Genomic DNA, 22,839 nt, shown 5'->3' on the forward strand with positions numbered 1-22,839 from the left:
AGGGAGGGGTTCTCAAAGACCCAAGAAACCAAAGTGGGGGTGAGGAGTAGAAGAGAAAGAATGAAAAGCAATAAATAGCACAGAAGGAGGTTAGAGGTTCTCTCCGACTTCCTGTAACTATAATCCTACCGGCCACATGTGAGAGAAACCAAATGTCATGCAAAGCAGTGAAATTGTCACCCTGAGGGGTGGGGGCTTGCAGGCGAAAAGGTCAGAATAATCCCTTAAGCAAAGCAGAAGTCCCAATGCTATTTTTAGGAACTCCTAGAATTTGCCACCTATTTTTAGAAAGTCTTAGAATTGGCCACCTCAACATGATCTGAGAACAGCCTGAGAATTACACTTCACCACCCTGGAGTGCAGCGTCACGCTTCCCTCCACCGTGGCTGACGGGCTTCTGAGAAGCGTATAGGACAGATGTTGGGAAAGTGAATCACACCTTGAGCACACTGGGCTTCCTACTGGTCAGGGACTGGGGTAGAGGATGGGGGCAAACAGTCATCACCCAGCTGCGCAGCGTAAGCTTAACCTAGCGGTTAGGAGTGTGGGCTTTGAAATCCTGCACATCCAAGCTCCAGTCCCAGCCCCCAGCCCCACCACGCCCCCTCCCTCCCCCACCACCACCAGAGCCTGGTTTCCTGAGCAAGTCTCAGTTTCCTCATCTGGTAATTAGGGCTAGTTATTCCCTCCCTCCTGCAGTGGTTGTAAGAGTTGCGTGAGAGAACACTAGCTCCTAATAAGCATTCCGTGAACAGCAGCTGTTATTACATGCTAAGTTTTACACATTGGCTTTTCTTTACTGAAAGGATATCTCTTCCCAAAGACAGGAGGGGTGATGGGAGTGCTCGGTTTCCTTAGGGTTCTGACACATACCGTTCCTCCAAGCTGCTTGAGTGCCCTCTGAATTCCAGTCTGTGGAGCACAGCAGGCTTTGCTTGGCCTGGGAAGCCCTTGTTTTGCATGGCCTGGGAAGGAGCACAGGTCAAGATGGCAGCCGTGTGGTCTTGGGGCTGATCTGTCCAGTCATTGTGCCACTCCCATGGTTTCTCAAGAGGACCAGCATTGTTTTTCTTTCTTCAAGAGAACAAATCCATGTTATTTATTTACTTTCCAATAAGTTTAAATCCATGAGGGGTAAGCATTACACGGATGTTGTGCCCACTGGCCTTAGCAAGAAGGTTGCTTTGCAATTTAGCACGAACCTTGTCACTGTTTCCATGAGCAAGAGTTACCTTCCCCAGGCGACTCTGGTTTTGTCTGGTTTGCCACCAGGAGTCACTGTGTTGTTCTTTGCTTTGTACACATAAGCACATCTCTTGCCCAAAGAGAATTCAGTTTCATCTTGAGCATAAACACCTTCAATTTTAAGAAGAGCTGTGTGTTACCTCTGCTTCCAGAGACTCCACTTATAGCTGGCAAAAATGGCCTTGGCCCACAGCCTTCCAGACGTAATTGTCGTTATAGAAGATCTGTCCCCAGCAAGCCTCCGGGGCTCCAAGATATGGAGAAAGGAAGGCAAAGCCCCCTATTTTTCTTTTATTTATTTTCTCTTAAAATTGTTGACACCATTACAGATGTCCCCCATGTATCCCCCTTTGCCCACCTTCACCCAGCTCCCAACCATCTCCTCTGCTCCTGGCCTTCACCACACTGTTGTCTATGTCCATGCATTATGCATATATGCTTTTTGGCTAATCTCTTCACCTTCTTTTATCCAGCTCCCTCCCTCTCCTGAGATCTGTAGTCTGTTCCACTCTGTTTCTTATAATGGAAGGTCTGAAGCAATGACAGAACCTTTCTCAATGCCCCTTGAAAATGTGATAGAAGTCATGGTCCTCTCCCTCTCAAAAAATGCACATGCATGCACAGTTTATACAGCCAATTCTCGCTATTTGTGGTGGTATGTCCCATAAAGTCCCTGGGAGCACCGCATTCTCAAATACGGGACCATGGTCCCCGGGGCAAACACTGAGGTAGGTCCCTGTGAGCCTCTGGTCACAGCATTTTCACCAACGGGTCAACACATAACTTGGTGTTATGTGTGTTTCTATTTCAAGACACCTCATTTAATATATATTGTTGGTTCGTTAACATTGAACTCACGGCCAACAGCACTGTCATTTATGCCCAAACAAATCTTATCTAACACGTGTATGTTTTCTGTGAGCCGTCACAGTCCTCTTGCACTTAGGAGCACCAGACAGCACTTCAGCAGTGTGCCTGGGGCGATTTCAGACAGTGGAATCACTAAAAAGTACAAAGAGGCAGATCGCATGGAATTAAATAGCCTGCGACAGTCACTTGTTTTCAGTGCGAGAGCTGCAGAGCGTTGCCTCGTTCAACCTCAGCTGCGGGTGTGCGCATTGGATGACTCTCACTTTCCCTGCTCTGCACATGTGCGTGTCCACAAACGACTGCACAAGTGCCATGGGCATTGACTGTGGGATTACAGATAAATTGTAGCAAGTACATGAATCTGCAAAAACAGAATCTGCAAATAATGAGGACTGACTGCATGCGAAGCCCATGGAAGCCACTCCTCTGGGAGTTAGGCAGAGGGAAGTGTCTTATCTTTAGCAATCCTCTGGAACCTGTCTAAAATGGATCAGATAAAACGTCTTCCTGCAAAAGCATGGGTGTCCTTCACCACACCTTTTCATTCTTTTCTTCCTTAATATTTTATACCTCAGCAATTTAAAACCTAGGCATTTGGGGGGAAATAAGGCTCTTATTATAAAAACTATGAATATTTGGTGCTTTCTTACATGTATTATTACTGGCCTTAGCAGTCAAATGTTCATCTTTCTCAAAGGAGCCTGATTATAACTATTTGAAAGAATCTGCATATGAAGGAAGATTGGAAGGAAGCATGAGAAAAGAAAACAGTTGTTGGGGGTAGCAGAATGTGAAAACATTTTTCCTTCATAATGTATTCTTCAGTGTTGGTGTTATGTGATCTCAGACATAAATAAACTTAAAAAAAAAACAAACTTCAATTAAAACAACATGTCTAGGAGTAGAAAATGACCAAGGGAAATATATTTAGGCACAGGGACACACTGGCAAAAGAGACCGAGTGCTCCAACTTCCCCATCATTTCTGTCCTGAGGGCTTTTCTGAGGGCCATGGTATTTCTCCCAGCGATGGATTTTAACATTCTAAGCCCTCTCTGTGCTTTCCTTCGTGCTGACACATAATGCTAAGACAGAAAATGGAAAAGCATTATAGTCAAGACGTAAAGGGCACAGGTAACTAGCACGTCATCAGGTATCTCTGGGAAACCGGAAACTCTGCAACATGTGGTTTTGTGAAAACTACTGAGGAGAAGGTCCGGAGAGAAATCGCCAACAGGAGTGCAGACAAGTGGCCTAAAATAATGCAGATTGGACATAGGTGGGACCTACAGCCTTTGAGGACAGAATCGGATGCAATTCATGGGCCCAAATATCTTAGTAAGACCCTCCCCCCTTGAAGACCATAGAAATCAGCCAATCCAGGTTTTACTGGGAATACTGAATCCTTCTTTTTTTTTAGGCTGGGCTATATACGGCAGATACCAAAAAATCAGATCCAATCCTTGGCCTCAAGTCCCAGTCTGCTTGGGAAGGCAGGATTCAGTCATCAAAGAAGCCTCTGCTCTCGATGGCACACAGTGCTGAGCCCTGCGGGTGCCAGGCCGCGGTCCAGGCTCTTGGGACACACGGATGAAGAAGAGACAGTCCCAGTCTTCAGATGCTCAGATTCCTGTGAGGGAGACAGACGATAAACAAGGAAACAAATAAGGACCACACCAGACAGAGATGACATGACGTGCTATGAAGAAAACAGATGGCAATGTGATAGGAGTGCTTGGCCTCTCTGAAGAGAGAACATTTGAGCGCGGGGTGAGAAAGTGAGCCAACTGTGCCAATACCTGGTTTGTGCAGCAGATCAGGAGACTGGGCCAGAGGGAGAGAAAGACATCTGTAAGGAGGGAGTCCTGTAGGGGCTAGAGGACATGAAGTAATACGTGACTTGATTCTGTAGATCAGGGATGCAGACACTGCCACCTTGGCTCCCTTAGCAGACATTGCTAATCTAACCCCACACTGTCTCCCACCAGGCCCAGGGGCAACCTCTCAAGCAGACACTAGCAATCAACCGGAGTTGATGTGTGAGTTAAAGACTATTTGCCTCCTGTACTACAAACAATGAGGAGCCTTTTAAAGGTTTTGAGCGAGAGACTGTCAAAATGGAAGGAGTGTGTTAAAGAGATTAATCTAACCATGGTGTTAATACATGAAATAACTTGACAACTTTACTCATTTTCATCAGCCTCAAAAGCCAGGTATTGTACATATAAGCATCACCAATGGACACAGGCACTAGTTGGGGTAAGGGCATGTGCTGGGGGACAGGGGTGACCAGGGAGAGGTCAATAGGGGGAAAAGGAGACATATGTAATACTGTATGTAATACTTTAAACAATAAAGAATTCTTTTTAAAAAGCTAGGTATTATTAACTTCTTTGAGCAGATAGAGAAAGAAGATAAGTTATTCAGTTTTAAAGCCCTTGCTCATTTCACTATGGAACACTGATATTTTAAGTATAAGGCAATGGGAATTTGGATGGAAATATTGGACAGATGTGAAAAACATAAAGGAAAAATTAGTGGGAGCTGATGACTAATTGGAGATTAGAAGGAAGGCAAGGGTCGGGTCAAAGATAATAATCAGGACAAATGAAAATAGGTCTTGGTTGCAGAGGAAAAAAGTCTAGAATGCTACCACCAGCCTGTTAACGCTGTTACTTCTGAGGAGTGAGATGGAGAGTGGCAGTTGGGGGAGCATATTTTTATTTGTTACTTTATAAGCTTCTGCATTTTGTTTTGCCATAAGCATGTAATTTTGTAATTAAAAATAATTTTTTTTCCCTCTTGGGTGACTGAGAGATGCCACTGACAGAATTCAGCAGATGCTAAGTTTGGGGTTAGGAACAAAGAGAATACATGCTGACAGGCATGTTGAGTGAGCGCTGGTGGGAGAGCCACGTGGCAACGGCTCACAGCGTTTAGTCTAAGTACAGACTCGGGCCCATCTGTACTTCTAAGCTCTGACTCTTCATTTTGGGTTGCAATCAGTCCAGACCATCATGTCTGCCACTGGACTGTCCCTACTAGGCAGGTCACTCAAACCAAGAGCACAGGGACCCATACACCCCTCGGGCCAGTGCACGGGAACAGGGCTGGTCCCAGAGGGGAGCTGACTCCACTCTGGGCACGTTGTTCTTCTTCATTTGCTCGCAGTCCCCAGGACTGGTCCTGGCAAGGTGGTTGGGGAAGGGGAAGTGAGGAATGCCTCTGGCATGCCTGGCCCCTGGCGAAATGCTAGCACCCTATTCTAGGAGGTGAGCCCTTGCCAGGAGACACCTCCCGGGGGTGCTTGACCTCTCTGTGCCCTGTATGGGCATCACCCCATACTGCTTACCTCAGAGCAAAGGGGTTGTGAGCCATGGCTAATAAAAAGAGCTACTTGTCAACTAGCAGTTAACATAATCACAACCATAACAAGGACAAAAATAATACTGTGTCCAGGGAAAACAACAGTTCACTAAAAATTTGGGAGTAGATTCCTGAGGCGGGAATGAGATGCCCCCATAATCATCTTACTCAAGATGCTTTTTAATAGAAGGTAATAACCAGAAATGAAACCAGCAGCATGATGTACACCATGTCATAAGAAATAATTGTCGGCCCAGCCGGGCTCCCGGGAGCGAGCCTCCCTCCAGCTGCCTCTTTGCTGTCAGGTGTGGACTTCATCTCTCTCCACGGCTCAGGAGGGGCCTGCCCCCCGCATGCGGCCTCTCGGAATTGGAGCAGGGAGCCCACGAAGAGGGCACATGTTGTCCCAGCTTCCGGAGCAGTCGGGAGGCTTTGAACTCTGGGAGTAGGCTGCTTCCTCTGTGGGAGAGAGGAGGGTGGGGCAGGCCCAGGGCGAACGCATTTCCCTCCTGTTTGTTTGCCAGATGTGTGGCCTCTAAGCAATCTGGCCTGGTGGGTACACAGCTACCACCGCCCGGGTGGCCTCGGGTGGGACCCCCAGCACTGCAGGGTTGTGGAGTCAGTCTCCCTCAGGCCTTCAAGCAGCCTAGGGATGTGTGATTTCTATAGAAACCGGCCTGAGGACAGAAGCTTCTACATGTACCAGCTGTCCAACGTGCTCGTGGTCCCACTGGTACTGGGGGGACCGAAGGAGTCCTGGCCCGCACTGCGTGTCCTCCTGACACCTTATGGCTGGCGTTTGACCCAAAGCCTCTGTCCCCAAGGTCAATGTCTTGTGTCTACTTTCGTTGCTAAGGCCTGATTCTAAAGCCTCACTTCACACTCGTGGCCTTTGGCAGGGAAATTCCTCCGAGCGGCGGAAGCAAATCTTGTGGTTGTGGTGCGTGATGCAGCACTTTTACTAGTACCTGCCCGCACACCCCTGGCTGAACCTGGGACATCTGGGAAAGATCCCAGTTCTCTTTAGGAAATGGCAGCCTGAACGGGCGGCCCTGCCCTGCATTACTCAGAGTCTCGGAGCTGATTCATTCAGTGATACAGACGGGGGAATCCGGCAGCGCTCTCTGCTACACACCTGTCTCAGTTAATCACCTAGAATCAGCTGACATCACTGGGATGGTTGTAGAGTGTGCTATTTTGAATTTTATTTATGAAAGCTGGAGGGGAGGCTAGGACCCCCCGCCCCTCAGGACCTGGTCGCTGGGACAGGGCCCTGGGTGATTTGGCCACTGGTTGCCTGGCTTCACCTGCACCTTTGTGTTGAAGGAAACCCCTGGCTTTGTTCAGGGCATTCCTTTCATCCCTGTGGCTGGCTCCTTCCTTCCTTGGCGAGCTCCGTGAGCCCCTGGTAGACAGGATCACCTCTAAGGAGGCCTCTGAGCGGTAATCCCTCCCCGCCTGTTTCCTCTTCCTCTCCTCCTTCTGCCTGGGCCTGCCACCCGCCTCCCTGACAGCCCAGAGTCCCGCTAGATGACTTAGAGCCTCAGAATCTCTGAGCCTGTAAAGGGCCTTTCCCCCTCTTCTCACCTCCCTCTGCCACAACACTTTTTTCTTTGTTAACTCTTCTCTACTCAAAGACAGTTTCTTCTGCTCGGTTGGCACCAGGAGGGGCGAGTGTTGGGCATTTCCCCTTATTCCTGCCCCGTGCTAAATCCCTCTGGTTGGTGCCAGAAAGCGCGGCTGGCCTGCAGTGTTCCCAGCCCAGTGGCATGCCAGCCTCTTCCCAGGGGGCTCACCCTGCGCTGTCCACTAGCACTTGCAAAGTGGCTGCTTCAAAGAGAAATGTGCTGTCTGTGTACAATATATACCAGGTTTCTAAGACTTGGAACAACAGAAACAAAAAAATTTCCACTAGTTTTAATCATTTTTATATTGATCATATGGTAAAATCGTATTTTGGATATATTAGGTTAAATAAAATATTAGAATTACTTCACCTGTTTCACTTTTTTTAAACGTGGCCACTAGAGAACTTGAGGTGACAATGTGTGGCTTGCTCATATTTCCATTGGACAGCACTGGTCTCAGGGGAGGCGCTGGGCATCACTTCTCAGGGCTCCTGGGACCACAATGCTACTGTGTATTCGCTGTTTGAAATAGCTCCACTTGGCCTTCAGGCTGAGCCTTCACGTGGTGACTTCCACCCACACAGTGAAGGCGGGACGAAGGGGGCGAAAGTAAAATAAACAATAATGAAGAAGTTTTTCCTAGTTACCTGAATAGCCCGTGTGATAGGTCATGTTATTGCTATCAGTGTGGCAGTCCCAGACACCTGTTTGTTAATGTGGCTATTGTGAGACCCAGTATTTATCATAGCCATAATAATCATCGATGTAGCCAAAGCGAGCAAATATCCCACTGAATTGAAATGTGCACTCTTTAACTGGGCATTGGGGCATGTGTTTGGAAAAGTAGCTCTTTCAGGGACTAGCTGGTACCATGAAGTCCTGAGAGAGTTCCTGGGGCAGGAAGGCCCTGCCAGGTGATGGCTTCCTTAACTCCCAATGGCCGTGCAGAGGAACGCATGTGTGTGCAACCTTCTTTGGAGTCTCCAAACAGCTGTACTATGTTACCCGTTCCCATGCACAAGTGGCTGCAACCCACCTGTGTGGCTCACAACGCAGTGCTCGTTCCTGGGGAGGGACAGGCAGGAGTTCCAGGTCAGGGCTCTCCTCCTGGAGTAGCCACCCACTGGCCACTTCGTCTGCAGACCTTCCTTCCTCCACCCACCAGCCTCACCGCCACTGCGTGTTCATCCTCAGAAACTTTCAGCGAGTTTGTTGTCTGCAGGATAAATCCCAAACGCTGTCGGACTCAAAGCCCTCAGCCCTCTGGCCCCCGAATCTTTCTGTCACTTTCTTTCCCACCATTTCTAAAGTCTACTGTCTAGTGGGAAAATAATGACACAAACAACTGTTCTCTGGGAAACTTCTCGGAAGGAGAAGTCCAGGGGGCCTGGAGGAGCACCCTAGCTTTCCTTCAGCCTTGCTCTCTGCCTGGTGTGGATGCTCCTTGATGAGAGTCATGGCTTTTCCTTCCCAGGGGATGCACGTGGGGGGTGCTCAGGGAATTCTCAGCAGAGATGATTGGTGACACAGTATCAGAAGTGGAGAGTCAGTGTTTTCCATGTCTGTGCCCAATAGTTCAGGCCTCAGAAGGGCCTGGCTGAGCAGGAGAGAGAGAGTCAGGGTGTGGGCTGTGTTCCTCCCCCAGCTTTGTGCAAGGCCGTCAATGGCAGTACACTGTAGATATCATACTATAGAGATGATTCCACTCTGTACACTTTGATTTAAAAAAAATATTTTATATCTTCCTGCACTGAAAATGATGATGACTTCCCTTTGTGCAGTCTAGACCCCCAGGAAGGTGTCCTGACGGTGAGTGTATCACCAGGGGAGTGTGGTGAGTGATGCCCATCAAAGTCACAGTGTCCCGCCCTCGGGGTGCCAGCCAAGGAGTGTGCAGAGCAGGAACCAATGTGACAGCATCGCCCATCGAGACAACATTACATCACCCAAGTTCATGGGGAGTTTCTGTGGCACCAGAACGAGTGAGTTTCTTGCTCTCTGCTGTGAGGTGTCTCATGAGTGGAAGTGAACATGATCTTATGAAATCCTAACTTGCATTTTCTTCATGGGGACTCACCGGGCCATGCTGCAGTTTTTTAAAATAAGGCCTTCAGGCTACTTTCTGGCTAGAATCATCCGAGGATTCCTGTGTCTCACCCCAAATCTTCCAACCACGACTAGGGTGAGCCCCAGGAGTCTGCACCCTGCCTAAGCTCCCCAGGGGACTCTTGTGCAAACTCACCCCCATTTGAGAACTCCCCCTGGAGTTCTACTGTCAGCTACAGGTTCTCTCCAGACCCACTTTCCCTCAAGTGAGACAGAGCCAAGTCTCAGTCACTGGTCCAGACTCCTCCTCACTCATGGTGAGTTTTTATGGCCAAGGGTGGCGTGGGCATGGACAGAATTCTAGGCTCCTTTTTTACCAGCTAACCTCAGTCAGGCCTACACCAGTCCATCAGAGATGTCCTAATATTGAACCTTAAAGAATAACAGCCAAGTACTCCGTCTCTTTCCTCTTTGGAAGTTCTGAAAAAGTATTCACTTCCTGCTGCTCAGATGTCCTAAAACCTGTGGAGAGGGACCATATTTGTCAAGCAACAACAGCAAAAAGAGTCCTACTAACTAATCCCTTCTCACAGACTATGTGACAAAGACCACTAAAATGATTCTTCCTAAGGTGTCACAGCTGCTTAAAATAGAGGCAGCTCAAAACTTTTGAATATCATCTTAACTAAAAAGTATGGATTTAAATTATTTTTTTAATGATAAAAAGGACTCTCTACCTTATCCTTTCTACCACTCCCAAATCCTGAATATTGGTAATAAAAATGTTTCAATTATAATTTTTTTCCAAGGCAGCTTCTTAAAAGTAATACTCCTAAGGCTAAACGTGGCCAGCATTGTAATTTGTCTCTCTTACCTCTCCTGTTCTATTCCTTCCCCCTGTTTCAGCCTCTGCCCATCCCCATGCTACAGGGATGTTGGTCTCCCTCCCAAGTATCTGTTCTAGAAGCAATCATTTGATAAAAACCAACTTACTCTGATAAATACCAACTACTGACAAGATTTTATGAATTTCCCATCAGAAGAGCATTTTTAATTTTATTTTTAAATTATATTTTTATTGATTTCAGAGAGGCAGGTAGAGAGGGGGTAGAGAGAGAGAGATAAACATCAATGATAGAGAATCATTGATCTGCTGCCTCCTGCATGCCCCCTACTGGAGATAAAGCCTGCAACCCGGGCATGTGCCCTGACCAGGAATCGAACCACCATGACTTCCTGGTTCATAGGTCAACACTCAACCACTGAGCCACACTGGCTGGGCAGAAGAGCATTTTAAGAGAGAGAGAGAGAGAGAGAGAGAGAGAAATGGTTAGTACCAAGAATGAATCACAAATGATGGCATTAATCATCTGTGGGGTAAACAGCTTTTTAACATCCTTCCAATCACACCTTATGGTTGGATGCCTAGCTGCTCTGCTCTGCTGGAGGCCAGCCCCAAATACTGTCAGCCTGCTGGAAAATTACAATAAGAGTTTAGTGTGGGCACACTAAGGTGGGCTATTTAAGATGGACAAGAAGATTCATAATAGATGAAGCTGAATGATGGGTACATGGAGGTTCATTATACTATTTTGTGGATGTTTGAAAATTTCCATAATAAGAAGTTTTAAAATGTTCTTTAACCAAAAACTAGGGGTGGTGATTATGTTGGACTTTTGACTGTGTGTAGATCGAAAGAGTGAATAAAAAGGTCCTGTTGATTTTGATATATATTATTCCATTTGGTCAGCTCATAGCCAACAGGTTCATTTTGAGCATGGGAAATTAAGTTAAATCATTGCACAAAAATATGCCACAAATCCAGCTTCTTCCTCTTTAGTAAAATAATATTTTTATGACCCAGGAAGTAAAGTATCATTATGCAAAAAGGGAGGGATCGTTGTACACAGTCCAAGTCCTCCAAAAAGAGAGTCGTGGTGTATGCAAAATAACCACAGTCCTGGGCTGGCTCCTGCTCTTGCCAGAATCAGTCATGAAACCTGTACTAGCAGAAATTCAGGGCCTCCTAAAATAGTCATACTTGCGCTAGAGATTCATGCAGTTGAAGCTATTAGTGTGTCATAATCTGAGAACTTGTCCCTGGATGATATACAATTATGATTAGCAGAAACTAGTTTAATAGTGACAGTGTGACTTATCTCTGGGATAACTTGTATGTTAATACACAAAGTAAAACTTGGCCATCTAGAAATCTTGGGGAATGAGTCATTTTTGCTATCTTGGTGTTACTGATATCCTTCAGGCAATACAACTTTAACCATTATTTATAGGAATTCCATGAAAAAGTTGTGAACCTCTTCATCTTGTTACAGTTGATCATGGTCTGTCCTTGTCTTGGTGACTTAGTGACATGATGATGAGCAAGTTACTGTGTTTCTTAATGTCAGGGAAGCTGTGGACAGGTTGTAACTTCCTCACTAACTGCTCTTATACATGTGCCTTGTAAAGCTCTTCTTCCTTTTGTCCAGGTACCAGCTACCTCTTCTATCCACTCTCAGATGAAGGTTTCTAGCAACTTTTCCTCTGGCTCTGCCTTTTGATTTGTTGTTTCTAGTCTTCTGGTGACTGGAAAGAAGATCCCTGGCCCTATTTGAATTGTGTAGAAAGGAAGAGTAGATAGAACCGAAATGACTCTGAAAGAGGGGCTCAACGAATGAGCCAAGTACTGGGTTTTAGGACTGAACTTTTATGAAACCTTTTCTGGTGGATCAGAAGCCACTATTCTGAATGGATAAGTCTTCATCAAAACAACATATATGGTTTTAGTAGGTATAACATTTCTGTGCTATGTTTTGATCTCTATGTCAGCTTATTAAAGGGAGTTAATATTCATGGATCCAAATTACATCAGATAAATTATTTCTTAATATAAGGGTGTTTTGAAGTGATTAGGCAGCATATAGGTGGTGAGAGGCAGATGAGCACAGTATTAAGAGCCAGACCACCTCCATGGTAAAACAGGGATGAGCATACTGTTGTTGGGTGTTATATGAATTGGTATTGATAAAGCATTTGGCAGGGAGAAGAATGAACCAGAACTGAAGACTGGTTTAGGATCAGAACAAAAATAGTCCCCTTCCCCCCACCTTCTTTCTGATTCAGGGGAAGGAGGGAGAGAGAAAGAGAAAAAGATAGAGATAGATAGAGATAGAGATAGAGATAGAGATAGAGATAGAGATAGAGATAGAGATAGAAATAGAGATAGATAAAGAGAGAATAGTGAAAATTGAGAAGGAAAGAAGCCAGGGAGATCCTTGGTGACTATTTGTGTCTATTCATAAAATGACCATTACCTAAAACAGAACTATAATGTAAATACTGATGACAGCTCAATGACCTGCTCATATCTGGCAAATAAAAATGTAGAAAAAACAATGGTAGAGCGAGAGGATAGTGAAAATAGTTATGGGAATGGGCCAACAAGGAAAGTACTCCAAATGTGGCAGGTGCAGCAGTGAGGACTCGCTGTCCCTTCTGGGATACCTTGTCTATAGGGACGTCTAGAGAGAAAGAGTTGGAAATGAAAGTCATCAGGGTTGGGCCAGGGACAAGGACTTGAGCTTGGCCGACTTCTTTAATTTTATGATCTCATGAAACACAAACTCATCTGCAAGGAAGTGCAGTTTTGAATTGTTAATTAAACATCGATTCAATCAATGGAAGGACAAAGCCTGAAGATGTGGCATAATTAATTTAGTGGGTCCGTTTTACTCCCCCATCTGTTAGTTGAGTCATTTCCGAAGACAGACAAGCAGGACCCCTGAGCTGTGGCTGGAAATAAAGAACGAAGATTAGCTTAGGTACTGACATGTTTTTATCCATCAAGACCTGGGACACCAGACAGACCGAAGAACTTTCAAAGCTTTCAATGGAAGCCAAACAATAATCCAGAAAAGTCTCTCCTCAGTAGGAATGGAGAGGCCCTCTCCCTGCTGCTCCGTTTCCGGGATATCAAAACATGAAAAAACAAGATGGTTGGTGGTTTTCACTGTAAACAGTCAGCTCCAAACAAATACCTTAATTCGTCAAGCAGTTGGACGAGAAGGATGATCCATTTTGAGTCATGCTGCCTAGGTGGCGGAAGTCCTACTGAAAACAGCAGGAGGAATTAGATGAGACTAAATTAGCTCAGGTGTCTGTGGAAATGGGTGGGAAGAGGCAGTGATTCATGGCAGGACAAAGATAAGCTGGTTCTTGTTCTCGTAAACTCCAAGTCCAGAGTCCAATTTCTGAAGTCATTATAAAAAGTAAATTCATTTTAGTAAATGGAAAGTCAAAGGTGTCAGAGCGACAGAGTTGGGACTTCGGCAGGGTTAGAGGTCAGCATCTAGGAGTGATGACCTCATTTGCCAACCTGAGCCAGTGAGCTCTGATGCCCAGAGACTTAACTCGATCCCACAGAGACAGGGGACTCACAGACAGAAAAAAGAGAAGTGGTATTGAACTTGGGAGGTCATTTGGCATATATATATATATATATATTTAAGTGAGTACAATTACTGAGGTTTTATTTTATTTTATTTTTACCTACGGAAAAGAGGCAGGAGTTGTCTATCTTCCTTACTGCTTTAGTCCTAAAGTATGGTTTCCAGATCTAAGACTGTAGGGGGCGTTTTAGAACCCATCACTGATAAAAAATTGATAGAAGATACATTTTTGGGTGGAATTTGTGATACCGGAACATCTCGGTTGGACTTGATCTATGGTGGGGGATGGGGTCAGGCATCCTAAAGATTACTGATCCTACCTGTTCGCTGGGAGGTCTGTGTGATCACCCACATTCTCTCCAGCAGGAGGAGGGAACACCCTGTTCCCATGCCCAAATCTGTCTCAGCAGCCTGGGCTTAGGGAACACTGAACCCAACTTGGTGATTTTGCCCTCAGAGTGTTCAATCATTTTTGGAGGAATAGCTGTCGTTAGCATTGCCCCTACTGAAAATCCAAGGGGACCGTGACTGTATGTAGTGTCATAAAAAGAACACTGGACTTAGAAGACTGAGGGTGTAGTCCCAGCTTCGCACCTGATGCCTGATGTGTCCATGGGCGGGTCACTCTTCCCTATGGCCTGACTGCAAGATGAGTTTACCGAGGATAATTTCCAGAGCCCTTCCTACGTCTAAGATTCTACTGGTCTACGAAGTGCTATCATCCATGGTAACAGAGATCTGATTAACTGCCATACCCTCTGGGAATGTACCAGGAAGAACTTGGAACCAAGAAAACATGACCCACCTTATGACAGGAACCACGTGTCCACATGACAGAGGACACCCATGAGCGTGACAGAGTCAGCAAGGGATCTCAGGGAAGGAAGAATCTTCTACTCAAAGTACTTCTGATTTGCTTTCCTGTGTTCCCCACATTCCCTCCCTCAATGCTGTCTCACATCCTTTTGAATAATCATGTTGAAACAGTGACCTAAAACTCCAACCCCAATGAGGTTATATGCTCCATGTGTCAGAAGCATCAGATTGGAACTGTCTTGAAAGGTACAAGACAGTAGAATTTCCAGTGGACGTTCTATTTCAAAACCTCTTGCAGAGCATTCACTCCATGTGTCAGACCTCTATGAAAAAATTCTGTTTTTCTCTCATTTAATGTTTACCGGCACTCACGGTGGAAAGCTAACGAGAGGATTAAGGCACATTTTAAATATTGCTTTTTTATTTAAAAATTTGTGATACATGTACCTGGTGCAAAATTCCAAGGAGACTAGAGAATATTAAAGGCAAAGTAAGTCTTCTTCCCCATTATTTAGCTGTCCATCTCTTCCTTACAGACATTCACCTTTTTTAAGTTCTTGTGTATCTGTTCAAAGACATTCAATATATATGTAAGACTTTGCATACATCTGTTTTTTTTCTTTTCACAAACAGTAGCATAGTACACACTATTACCCACACTTGCTTTTTTCTCTTAAAGCTATTCTTTGGAACTCTTCCATGTTAGTACATGTATAGCCACCCCATTCTTTTAAATAGCTGCATAGTATTTCCATTGTATAAATCATCATAATGTGTTTAACCAGGCTTTTATTAATAGACATTTAGATGGTTTCCAATGTGATGTTATAACAAACAATGCTGCAGTGAATATCCTTGTACAGATAACATCGTCTTTTTGGCATCATCATGTATTGTCATGTGCTGTTAGATATTTATAGATGTATAAATATCTATCTTTTCAATTAGGTTGTAAATGTCTAGAGAACAGCAGATATTGTGCTGTCCTGTGACTCTAGCAACACAAAATGCAGCATCATTTGGGTTTCATAAATATTGAATGAATGAATGAAAGATCCTCAATTGTGCCCATGATCCTTTAGAAAAAAGTAAATGCTAATTCAAATGTTAAATGACTTGCTTAAAATCACAGAGAATCAGTCAGTCATCAGAAACAGAAATAAAATAAAATAGGTGACAATAAAGGCAGATATTTAGAATATGTTCCAAAAGTAGAATAGTTTTCCAAGTTTACATGCACACTTAAGGGAGATAACTCCATTGGCTAGCTCTGCAAGGTACGTAAACAACTCCTCTGAAAATATTGGTCATCTTGAGAGGCAGGCAAATGTCTCCAGCTATTGGAATTCCACTCGGTCAGTGTTGACTCCAGTTCACCAAACGGTGTCCCAGTGACCTGGAAAAGTTAAGCATCACCCAATAAGGAGACATTTTCTCAATGAAGAAATCTCATTCAGCCCAGAGGAAGATAATAAAGGAGAAAGAAGAGAAGAAAAAAAATAAAGAGGAGAAAAAATGTTCTTTGACCATATGACAGCTTTGGAGTAAATCAGGAAAAAAGAGGGAATGAGTGGATGACTTTAATTGCGCCACATCAGCTGTCACCAGTGATACATGAAGAGAATGCCCCTTTGTTAGCAAACAAGGAGGGCGTTGTTATCACGATGCTTAATGAACACTCATTATAATCTGGTAGTACGAAATGTGGTCTGATTGGTTGATCTCAAAACAATTATGTCGACATCTCATAGCTTAAAGATTATACAGCTTTGTAGTTTCACAACTTATCACCCCCTAAAAACAAAAGTTTTCCATACAAATAAGTGTTGTATTAATCTTTATGAATTTTTTCCAGGATTTCCAAGACCCCTGCCTACCTAGAGTGACTCTAGTATTGACACCAATGTTTTTGGGGTAGGTAGTTTCACTTGCCCTCAAATTGGGAAAGGCGTTGGGTTGCTTGTTTTCTTTGCTCTTTTCTCTTTAGTGACCTGAAAGAGCAGACCCCTTGGGTCTAGGAAGAATATCCACATTCACTCTTATCCCTAACCCCTCAACCAATAAAAGCCTTAGTTGGAAGACAACAAGCTAACTATACACAACACCACGGAATAGGAAGTGTGGATGCCATGCAACACTGAAATGCAAGGATAATTTGAGGAGCACAATTATCCGAGGTGGCAGTTGATGAAAGGATGGCGGTTGACACTCCTAAGCTTGAGTAAAGTGTCTTGGAATCTGAGTGGTTTTAAATGGTCCACATTTCAAGTTCCTGCCTCGCCCCAAAGTGCTGGCAGCTCCCTCATAACAAGGCTCACCTGAACACCTGCAGCCCTGGTCCTCCCGGGAGAGAGCCACATGCTGAGTCATCAATACCTCCCAAAGCTCTGAGCCAAGAGCTCCAGGACAAGGCCACCCTGTTTTCCTTTGCTGCCCTGACCAAAACATGTGCTGGGCAAAGTGGCTAGAAGGGAGCACCGCCAGCTGAGGCTTCAGCAAGACCTTTGAATGCTAATACAGCCTTATTAAAATGAGCAACAAGCTTCTACATTCATTGATTTGTAGAAATGGACTTAGAGGTCATCTGGTTTAACTGCTGCATTTTACAGGTGTGGAAACAGACCCAGGGAGGTTACACCTCTTGCTAAAGTCACTCAGCTGGCTGGACCAGGCATAAGCCCAGGACTCTTGATGACCTGTCCCCCCCACCCCCCACCCCCCAGTAGAGTGCTCTTTCCATTTCATGACATCACCCCCCCATAATTCCTATTGTTCTGGGAGTGCAGTCTTTTGAAATAAAATAATAACCTGACATGATGTGATGAATCCTTATGAGATACTTGGATGGTTAATGGTAAAACCTAGGATATCTTAGCATAGAGTGTTTTATATAATGTTAAAAAAAAAAAACTTAGAGTTCTTTTTGTTTATGATCTTACCCAGAAATTCACATTTCTGAAGAACTTCTGAAGATCTAGTTAGAAATGATACTGTAGTCCCATTTCAAGGAACCAACCGCCTACTTCTAAATTATCAAAATTTATAACAAAAATTAAATTTTTTTCCTTGCAGACATAGCTAGACTTAACAATGTGTTGTCTTGATATTCTGTTCTAGTCAATAAAACAAATGTAATAGGTGAACATGAAATTCTCTCTTGAACATCTAGATCCAAATACAGTCAGAATGTACACTGCTCTTAATTAAATAATCTTTTTTGAGCCACAGGTGAATTCCATGCAGAAGAAACCCAAAATACCTGTAAAGTTAAATGCTACAAAATGAAAGCTTGATCCCTCTTAGCAGATAATAATAGAACTAATTCACTTAAAAGAGGTCAATAACATAAATCAAATTGTACATAGCTCTCTCTCCCTCCACAGGCAAGTAACTCTTTGAGATCAGTGTCTTGGTCTTATCCTCACAGCCAGCCTGGCCCAATGTTTGAAGTATAATTGGCAGCCAATACGTGTTTATTGAATGAACAGATGAGTGAATGCATAAGTAAAAATGCTGGTTTTATCTTTCATTATTAGGATGAAAACCCCACAATTAGAGATGAACCCTCCCCACAAATCTCAGGACTCATGTGTTGGATCAAACTATCTGATGAAAAGATTTAAAAGTAAGAGGAACAGTAGAGAGGACTTCCTAAGCGTCCCCACCCCACCCCCCCCACCCCACCCTGGGGGAAATAGGTCAAAATAACTTAAGGCTAGGTGAATTACATTTAGTGAATCTCTAATAAACTCTGTAATTTTATAGCTAATCCATGACAAAGTGGAGGTTCCAGAGTGTAGTTAAAATTCTCTCTCTTGTATTTTGTGGTCTAAGGCTCCTAGCCTGAGGTTTAGGGAGAAGTTATCAGACATGTTTTGGGAAGGTTCCAGTCAGAGTTACTAGTTGGGAGACATTAAGCAAGTTACTTAGGAATGGTTACCATTTTGGAGTACTTTCTATATGCTCTGCCTTAAGGTTCTTTTCCTGCATCATCTAATTTATTTGATCTCTCTGGGCCTCTGTTTCCTGGTATGTAAAGAAGGGTAACAGAAACTACCTCAAAGGGTATCTGTGAGGATAAAATGAGAAAATGGCTGTGACAGGTTGATATATGGCTAATACGAAAAGTGTCCCTTCAGGAGTTTGACCGGGAGAATTGGAGTTCGATCGTTCACTATGACATGTGCTGACCACCAGGGGGTGGCACGGAATGAAGGAAGGCCCTTGCTGGCAGCAGGAAGGCCCTGATCGGCCCTGATTGCCAGCCAGGCCTAGGGACCCTACCATACACAAATTTCATGCACTGGGCCTCTAATACAGTATAAGTCATATGGGAGGCATTATTTTCATAATTTTGATTGTATTACAGAGGCAGCCAAATCACTACTTAAGGTGGATTTTTACTTTCTGTTTCTTCTATTGGAACAATGCCATTTAAAATGAATACTGCAGTGCAAAAATAGACATGACTCATGAATCATATGTTCTTTGGAACCTTTATCTGTCGCTCTCTTCAATAATCTCATGAAGGAAGTGAACCGAAGAAGGAAAAAGTCAAGGTAAGAGTGAGGAAGACAGAAAGTGACTCTAAGAAGTGCCCACCTAATTTCTAGAAAGCTTTTCTGCAAAGAGACTGATCAAATTGTTCAGTGTGTTCTAAAGCATCTGCACCATTGGTGTGTGCTTTGTAATCTAGTCCTGTATTTCCCTTCTCCTGAATTTCTGCTCTCTTAGAAGTCTCTGAGTAAGAAGTGTGTTCTGGAAGCTTTGTTCTGGGTGGGAGAAAATGGGCTCTTAAAAAACAAGGCCACCTCCTTCTGGGCCTTGAAGCTTGACAGTGTCATTTATGGAGTGACCCAGTCAGGCTGTAAATGACCAGAGACATTCCAGAGTTCATGACTGTTGTGTAAGACAGCACTTGGAGGGCGGCTGCAGGCATGAGGCACCACCCTCCACAGTGACTTGCAGAAGAGCCACGCCCCCTGGAATGTGGCTTCCAGCAAGGAGGGCCCCCCCCCCCTCCCCACACCAGGCGCTGGGGGCGGGAACTGGATGGACTGGAGGGACAACTCTATTTTCAGGGAATGACGAATTGCCTGTGCTCATTGGTTGAGCGTACTTACCTGCCTGCTGGAGTGACTTGTAGGAGGAAGTGTTGCGGAGCAACCGAATCCAAACATCCAGCCACCAGAGATGATTGCAACCCAGGCTCCATTAGAAAATTGGAGGCGAAGGGCCTTCTCCTCCCATAGTCCTAGAGTCAGCAGGTTGCTGGAGAGGACATTCCATCCCACTGAGGGAGAGGAGACAAGATGGCAGCTCTAAATTACATGTGCCATAGGCCAGGAGGCTTGTAAACATCCCAGCGGTTGATTGTTATTTTCATTCCTGACTGGTTCGGTGGTGCAAATAACAACGCTATAAACTGCTGGAGCACAGCTGGAGTGCTGAGGACATGCATTTGTCAACCAGACCAGAGCAAGTGATGAATATTCATGCAGAGTGAATCTGCTCCCCAAACAGGTTGGCTGATGCGTGAACTGGAAACAGGTCTCAGTATGGAAATCAAGGTTATAGAAGAAAAGCACTCAGAGTTAGTGGCGTGATCAGGAAATGGCACTACACGGAGGCTGAGGGGGAGAAGGAAGGGGGAGGCGGCAACCAGTGGGCACTGAGCTCAGCTTTGCAAGGTGGAAACATTCTAGAGATCTGTGGCACACGGTGTGCACAGAGTTCATGCTACTGAACAAAGTAGCAAACACTTAACACTTAAAAATGGTCAAGACATGGTAGAGTTTGTTATTGTTTAAATCAGAGTTAAAAAATAAAAGAACAGAAATGTCACTTCAGAGACTGCCTAAAACAGCTCAAACCAAATATGTGACTGCGCCCCCACCTCTCTCCGTGTCCTTCTAACCCGTGGGAACAGGCGCTAAGGAGTCAGGTATAAGCTGGTCTCAGGCGACACAGAGGTAACTGTGGCCACCCCTCGGGCTTCCCAGAAACACAGAGCTCTTGAACTACATGTTCTTTCCTGTGTCTAATGATCTCGTCCCCCATCGCCCTGAAACGATCAGGGGCATAAAAAGATATGCATTGCTGCTCTGACGATGGGAGAGTCTGGCCAGGGTGGGTGCCCCGTCTAGGCCAGAGAGGAAACCATAACGATCTCTCCTCTCCCCTCTCCCACCACCCCCCTGCCAGGCCCCCAACACCTTCTACCCCCACAGGCACCATTGAAAGGGACTTTCCCTCTCTAACCACCAGGGTCTCCAGTGGTGAGCAAAGACAGTGACAAAAGACGTGATGTGGTTTCTGCTCAGCTAGAAGCACAGGAAAAACTTTCAAACACCCCTTAGAAGGGAGAAGAGCCCAACACGGAAGGAAGTCTGTGCACCCTTAGTCTTTTTTTTTCTTTTTTCTTGTCTTGCAGAAACACATGCCTCTCTTTTGGAGAAGCCCACAAGTGCCATGCAGGGTGAAGCCGAGCATTTGCTCACTTCCCTCAGGTGAACAAGATTTGGAGCTGAATTTGAGACACTTCTCTCATTTCTAAGTAATACAGCTAGTTTTTAAAGATTTCTTTCTTTCTTTCTTTCTTTCTTTCTTTCTTTCTTTCTTTCTTTCTTTCTTTTTTTCTTTCTTTCTTTCTTTCTTTCTCTCTCTCTCTCTCTCTCTCTCTCTCTCTCTCTCTCTTTCTTTCTCTCTTTCTTTCTTTCTTTTCCACCAACCCTCTTAAGGGCATATAATTCTTTAGGCTATATATAGATGAACAATAATATATTATGCGATTACACTAACGTTGGAGGGGAGATTGAAACAGCTGTAACCTATCTAAGATGGGCTGAATGGTTTGCTTCAGATAATGTACGTTTCAGTCTGGAATCCACGTGTAGGTCAAAACTAGAGAAGACAAAAACTACCAATTTGAAGCGATCCGACTATAAATCGTGCAGGGTTTCTGTTGGTTGCAAAAGCTGTATAGCAGGTGGGCATGCTGAAAGCCTACAGATAATTCCTAGAGGAATCGTGCCTTTTGGGATTACATTGCCTAGGAACAAAAGGGCAGAACAGACTGCTCTTTCTCAACTTTCATCTCTGCCTCCAGGTACTAGTACATTGGTTAACTATATATGGGCAATATTTAAAACAGAGAACATACCTTCTTTAACTCAGAAGTAACAAAGCTTTTTTTTTTTTTTAAAAAAATGTGTACTTGAAGCAGAAAATATGTCCATTTATACGTTTCCTCTCCTTTGTAGAAAACACAGACCCTCCATGCTTTAAAGTGGAATGAACCTAAAGCCACTTTATCTAAAATAGCATCTGAATTTTTGCCGTTGCCCAACGCCGTCTATCTGAGGATCGCCGTGCCCTTCAGCTGCAGCTGCCAGGTCTCTGTGGCATGCTCTGACAGGGTGGGGTTATCTCTGTGCCTCAGTTTCCTTTCTGGGACGCTGCTGACCTGTGGCTGACACAGAGCTACTGAAGTCTGATACCCACGCTTTTGCTAACACAGAAACAGTCGATCTGGCACTTTGAGGGGGACTGGCCGCCCCCAGAGTGATGAACATCTTTCCGTAAAGGGTCACCTGGAAGCAGCTCGGCTTCAGAGACCTGACAGGGGTGTGGAGTTCTGAGTGAGATAGATTCCAAATAAGGGACTCTCGTGGCCACAGTTCTCCAAGACTCTGTCTGCTCCTTGCTTTCTCGAAATGTCTGCAGAACTAGTTAAGAGTCGAGCTCCTGCAGCAAAGACAGTAATGTAATGCTATGAGACGCTGCTGTTTTGGCAAGCCTGCCCAAAGTACAAACATCAGTGGCTGCCATGGGCCCTGCCCAGCTCGGCAATAGCAGCATTGTCTAACCTGCTAATGTAGGAAGCAGAGGCAGGAAGCTGGGCTTTGGTTGCCAGGTCCAGCTGCAGCTCATCTGGTGGCTCGGGCATCTGGGCATCTCTCCTGACCTCCCATGCTTTAATATTCCTGTTTCCAGGATGGAGATACTCAAAACCCGACTACCTACCTCCTTCAAGCAAAAAACAAAAAACTCAAGGAGGAAAGCATATCGCCTTAAACCTTCCACCAGCATGAGGCCGGGTACCTTTTGCAGCAACAGCAAGAGCAGATACCAGGATCTGTTTTGAGGAAAATCTCAGCCCATTAGCCAGATGTACAAAACTACACAGTTGTACCCTGGTTATTAAAAATGAAACAGATTCATTAAAATGGAGCCTCTTTCTTTGATTGTACAGCCAGCTGTACGCATGGGGGCTAGCTGCTTCACGGGTCACTTGGGTCAAATGCTCCCCTGTGGGCCACCTGCCTCCCCGGAGTCTGCCAGAGACAGGGGTGTGCTCAGGGAGGGCGAGCGCTGACCTACAAAGCAGTCCCACGGCAGTGACCCCGGGATCTGGAAGCA

General features: G+C 44.9%; 1 long non-coding RNA gene and 1 pseudogene across 1 annotated transcript; one reads left to right on the forward strand and one right to left on the reverse strand.

The window, feature by feature from the left end:
• Window positions 1-1,103: 1,103 nt before the first annotated feature.
• On the reverse strand, window positions 1,104-7,780 carry LOC139012840 (large ribosomal subunit protein eL33 pseudogene; annotated as a pseudogene).
• Window positions 7,781-18,953: 11,173 nt separating this feature from the next.
• LOC139013099 (uncharacterized) lies at window positions 18,954-22,574 on the forward strand. The gene is made up of 3 exons (XR_011471930.1): window positions 18,954-18,977; window positions 20,852-20,927; window positions 22,414-22,574. It is a non-coding gene; the product is annotated as an uncharacterized lncRNA (long non-coding RNA).
• The last annotated feature ends 265 nt before the right edge of the window (window positions 22,575-22,839 follow it).

Source organism: Myotis yumanensis, unplaced genomic scaffold (assembly GCF_028538775.1).
Source record: "Myotis yumanensis isolate MYYU_CA2020_CCGP unplaced genomic scaffold, mMyoYum1.0.hap1 SCAF_6, whole genome shotgun sequence".
In the NCBI taxonomy this organism is placed as follows: domain Eukaryota; kingdom Metazoa; phylum Chordata; class Mammalia; order Chiroptera; family Vespertilionidae; genus Myotis; species Myotis yumanensis.